This window comes from Gossypium hirsutum, chromosome D01 (genome assembly GCF_007990345.1).
Source record: "Gossypium hirsutum isolate 1008001.06 chromosome D01, Gossypium_hirsutum_v2.1, whole genome shotgun sequence".
NCBI lineage: Eukaryota > Viridiplantae > Streptophyta > Magnoliopsida > Malvales > Malvaceae > Gossypium > Gossypium hirsutum.
Window position 1 is genome coordinate 55292279 of NC_053437.1, and position 6000 is coordinate 55298278.

A 6000-nucleotide genomic window follows, 5' to 3' on the forward strand; every position below is an offset into this window, starting at 1 on the left:
GAAAACATCTCTATCTATAAGTGAAACAAATCTCATCAAAGTCAGGAGACATCACACTATCACAGATTATATAATGGCATGTATTTCTAGACTCCATACATGTTACGTTCAGTTCGAGAAATGACTAAATCGTAGCTCTGATACCACTAACAGTAACACTCCTAACCCGTATCTGTCACCAAATTAGGGTTACCGAGCATTACTGTAAAAATGTAACTTTAGAACATACATCTCATACATCAACATAATCATAGCATAAATTATTCATTACATCCATATCATCCCTTAACCGAGCCTTCGAGGCCCTAGAAATACAATAAAAACAATTTGGGACTAAATTGAAATCAATCAAAAATTTCATGAAAAAGTTAGAAAATTTAGACTGCAAGGGTCACACGGCTGTGTAACAATCGAAATAGGGACACACGGTCGTGTCCCAACCTATGTCCATGCCTATGTAACTCTTGAAATTGGGTCATATGGCCAAGTCACACGCCCGTGTGCCAGGCCGTGTGTTAGGCTGTGTAACTGCTTGACTTGTAACCTTTGAAAACCACAGAGGACACACGACCGTGTACATGGCCGTGGATCACATATGGCTGAGTGACATGCCCATGTCTCAGGCCATGTGGACATAAAATTTGCTAAATTCAAGTCATTTCCATCACCATTACAAGCATATACCTACAAGAAATTTGTACCCATGACCAAGGCACCTCAATCACAATCAATCAAACATACCTAAACATATTCATATTTGTCCATATTTCAACCATCTCAAAATATACCATAACTTGACCTATTTCATGTCAATATAAGCTTACCATTTGTGCCATAATTACGGCCATTAGAACTTCCACCCAAACATACCATATAGTCACTTAAACATGCGCCATGAACTAGTCATATTCACACACACCAACAAGGCACCAAAAGTACCAAGATTACATAAACCAAAATGACATATACATGCCAAAATCATCAACTAACATACAACTAACATCAACCATAAGTCCTCCTATACATGCCATTATAACATTGACCAACACATCAAAATTACTGATATAATCGTTGGATAGTGTGATAAATCTCTGACGAGCTTCCTAACCGATCTAGCTTTTGATAATCTGAAAAGAAAAGGAAAATAACTATGTAAGCAATGAATGCTTAGTAAGATCGTATAAAATTTTAACATAACTTTCTATTTCAATAATGAACTTAATAGGGTAATATAAACATATACCAATGCCACAAGATTTATCAAATTATATAATCATCAATTCACAACTGAGTAAGTTCACCAACATCACATATATTTTTCATTCCTAACATAATAGGATTTATAAGACATATTACACAATCATTAATCTTTTCATAAGACTATGAACTACTCTATTTCTTACTTATCATTCCATTTTCTTACTTTTCATTTCATTTACTTACTTTCCATTCCACTTACTTGGCATAAGCCTAAATATCATTATCAATTCATGAATCAGTGTGTTTATTCACAACAAAGGTCCATAGCATAAGTAAATTTCTCACATATAAGTAAGTCATTTGACTCATCAATCCTTTTATATCATCATATAACATTTCAATTATTATCTTACCGTATCATTACCTTTTCTTACCCGTTTCTGCATAATACAAGACATAAGCATAAACATCATCATCGATACACAAGTTAGTGCATTTTTACATAACTCTTTTGGTGCATACGAACTTACCTAGCTAAATTGCAGCAATGACTAAGTACAAGGGTTATTTGGTAATTTTATCTTCTCCTTGATTTTCTACTTGTTCTTGATCTAAATTAATAATTTCATTCAATTCATTAATTTATATAGTAAAACCAATTCATTTTATGCGATTTAGTCATTTTTGAATTTTTTCCAAAATTACCCTCAATTTTTCATTTTTATTCAATTTAGTCCCTATGTCCTAATCATACAAATAAACTAATTTTATTGAAAATTCATACTAGTAGAATGTTAACAGAACCAATTACAACCCACATTTGTAACAATTTCACACCAAGTCCTTGTATTTTTACTATTTCAACAATTTAACCCCTAATCGTTAAATTCATCAAAATCACTTAACAAAATACTTATAAATAACAACTAATACCTGAAATTCATCATTAACATCTAAAATCACAAAGATTCATCAATGGAAAAAATCAAAATCTTTAACAGTTTCAAAAATGAAGATACAGGCTAACTAGACCTAGTTGCAACGATCTCAAAAACATAAAATTTACAAAAAAAAACCGATAAATAAATCACTTACATGCATCCATTTTTTGTTTGGTTGAACCTCAAGCTATTTTAATGGAGAATTCGGTTTGTTTAAAGAAGAAATGGGGAAGAAAAATGGTAATATTCATCTTTTATTTTAATTTTATTACTTATTTTTAATTATTTACATTAACACATGAATAAGACAAAAATTTAAAGCACTTTTGTCGTCCCACTAATTAAAAATAGTATATTTACCATTTTAATCCTTTCACTTATAATCCTTAAACCATTTAATCACCCAAATCTAATAGTCATCAAATTTTACATCCTTTACGATTTAGTCCTTTTTAATTAATTAACTCTCTAAACATTAAAATTTCTCAATGAAACTTTAATACAACCTTAATAACACTTCGTAAATATTTATAAAAATATTTATGACTCGATTTATAGAAAATAGGTCCCGATATCTCATTTTCTAAAACCATTTAACTTGAAGGTCTTACCACTTAAACCTAATTAATCTTCTATTTAACCACAATTAATCTTCTATTTAACCACAAATCATTAAATCAAATTTTATTATTACACCATATAATATTCATAAATATTAAATAATAATATACGTACTCACACAACAGATTTGTGGCCCCGAAACCACTATTTTGACACAACAAAGAAACGGGCTATTACATGATCTTTTCCTGTTGGATAAACAAATCTCCTTATAATGCCTCAAAATGACTCAATGAGTGTTAACATGTCCCTTAAGTGTAACATATAGCTAAGCACTCTCCAAAAACCCTAGCATGTTCATTGAATGGAGCTTAGCTCGACATTCCCTTATCTCTCCAATCTGTTCCAGGGCCTCTCACCCAAAACAAAAAACATAAGGCGAGTACTCACCATCCTATGGCCTCCCAATATATCCAGTGTTTTTAGAAGATTATACTGTCAAAACATATACTTAAAACATAAAACTCGCAAATCATGAGGAGCTCATAGAGCACTGTTCATAAGAACACATATATATTCACAAAATAGAGTTTAAAAAAGACTAACTCTAGGAACTTAAGTTAAAACCCTAAGCTCCTAATTAACACTATGGTTTGTACATATAAGTGGCGATCCCTGAAAACTCACCAATTTGATGAAAACTTTGAACAAGCTTTATTTTTCCCTTGTCTTTTCTTGTAAACGATTCTGTAGTTTGCAATTTCACAAACACACACAAGTCACTAACAAACAAAACACATTAAAACTCATACATAAAGACAAGCATACCTAGGTTCACACTTGCTAGTCTTTTGGCGAACCTAGTCCCTTTTTATTGTGAACCTTCTTAAAAGTTCTAAAGGAATAAGGTCTTACCTTCAGTTCTAAGAGCTGAGTTCTAGGTTCTTATTTTCTTAGAAACTTGACAACATGATAATTGATGAAGGAATTTTGAGCGACTTTTCTCTTTTCAAAAGAATATGGAATTTTCAATGAAAAGAGGTTAATTTATTGGCACTAGGTGTTTTGATGTTCTTAGGATACTCTAATCATAGTAGAAGTAGGAAAGAGTTACATGCACGAATGGTGTTACGAAGAGAAACGGAAGTTGACTTTTTAATTTTGGTATAATGACCCATTGACTACTCATACTTTTTACTCCCGACCCAAATCAATGATACCAACTCGGCAGGCCCACTAGCTATTCCTGCTTCGCCAAGCCTACTGGCAACCATAGTTCGTTCAATCCACTGATGTACATCAAATCACCAAGTCTTAAGGTGATCCCTACTTTGCCAAGCCCACAAGAGACCATAGTTCATTTAATCCACTAGCATCCTTATTTCGCCAAGCTTTCTGGCATACATCAGCTCGCCAAGCCTTCTGGTGAAACCCAGCTCGCTGGGCTTACTAGCGAACACCAACTCACCAAGCTCAACCTATCCACGATCCACGATGAAGTGGGCAGACTTGGTCAACCAATCCACGATGACCCAAATAGAATCCTTCTTAGTAGGCATTAAAGGCAACCCACTAACGAAGTCCATAGTCACACGCTCCCATTTCCATAAGGGAATCTTAATGAGTTGTAGCAAACCCAAAGGCAATTGATGCTATATCTTAACTTGCTGACACGTTAGACAACGAGAAGCAAAATCAGTTACCTCTCGTTTCAAACCTGGCCACCAATACAGTTTACAAAGATTCTGATACATCTTATTTCCACCGTGATGCATAGATTATGGGCTACTATACACTTCCCTTAGAATAGACTATCTCAGATCAAAGTCATTCGGTACACAAACCTGTCCTCGGAAACATAGAACCCCATCGCTATTCAGCCCAAAATCATATGTACTAACATCCTCTATTTGACGAAAATGCAGAACCAGAGATTCATCCCCTAACTGTTTATCCCAAATCTGATCAATCCAAGTCGGCTTAACTTGCAAATTGGATAGCAGACTCCCATCATCAAACAAACTTAGGAAAGCAAACATTGCCCTCAAATCAGACATTACTCTACGACTAAGAGCATCAACCACCATATTGGCCTTACAAGACTGATACTCTATAGTGCAGTCATAATATTTGATCAACTCAATCCATCTACGCTGCCTAAGGTTCAACTTCTTTTGGGTAAAGAGGTACTTCAGTTTCTTCTGATCGGTTTAGATGATACACCTCTCACCATACAAATAATGCCTCCAAAGCTTTAAGGAAAAAGCTATGGTAACCAACTCGAGATCGTGCGTTAGATAATTTCCCTTGTGTGACTTAAGTTGTCACGACACATAAGCCACAACCTTACCATCTTGCATCAGAACACATCTCAAACCGACATGCGACGCATCACTACATACTACGAACTCCTTACTAGATTCAAGTTGTATCAGAATAAAAGCCTGAGTCAAAACAGATTTGAGCTTCTCGAAACTCGATTGTTGCTCATCAGTCCAGAAAAAGGAGCATTCTTACGCAATAGCTTAGTTAGAAGAGCTACAATTAATGAGAACCCCTTGACCAACCTACGGTAGTAGCCCGCAAGACCCAGAAAATTGCAGATCTCAAAAATGATCTTAGGTTGTTTCCAATCAAGTATAGCCTCAATTTTTCTAGGGTAAACATGGATCCCCTCAGTAGAAACCACATGCCCCAGAAATGTTACTTCCCTTAACCAGAATTCACACTTGCACAACTTAGCGTAGAGTTGTTTCTCTCGAAGTAACTGAAGAACCACTCTAAGATGCTTGTCATGATCATCATCTGTCTTAGAGTATACCAGAATGTCGTCAATGAAGACTACGATGAACTGATCCAAATACGACTGGAAAACCCGATTCATCAGATCCATAAATGCAGCTGGAGTATTCGTCAAAGCAAAGGGCATGACTAGGAACTCGTAGTGCCCATAATGAGTCCTAAAAGCCATCTTATGAACATCAACTTCTTTAACCTTATACTGATGATACCCAGAAAAAAGATCTATCTTAGAAAATACCAAATCCCCACGAAACTGATCAAATAGGTCGTCGATCCTCAGAGGTGGGTACTTATTCTTCACAATCAGCTTATTCAACTGTTGGTAGTCGATGCACATTCTCATGGTACCATCATTTTTCTTTACAAACAAAATCGGTGCCCCTTGTAGCTGAGCCTTTAACTCCATAAGACGGACAAATACACAATCCAAAAGCTCTTGTAGCTGAGCCTTTAACTCCATAAGCTCATTCGGTGCCATATAATAAGAAGCAATAGA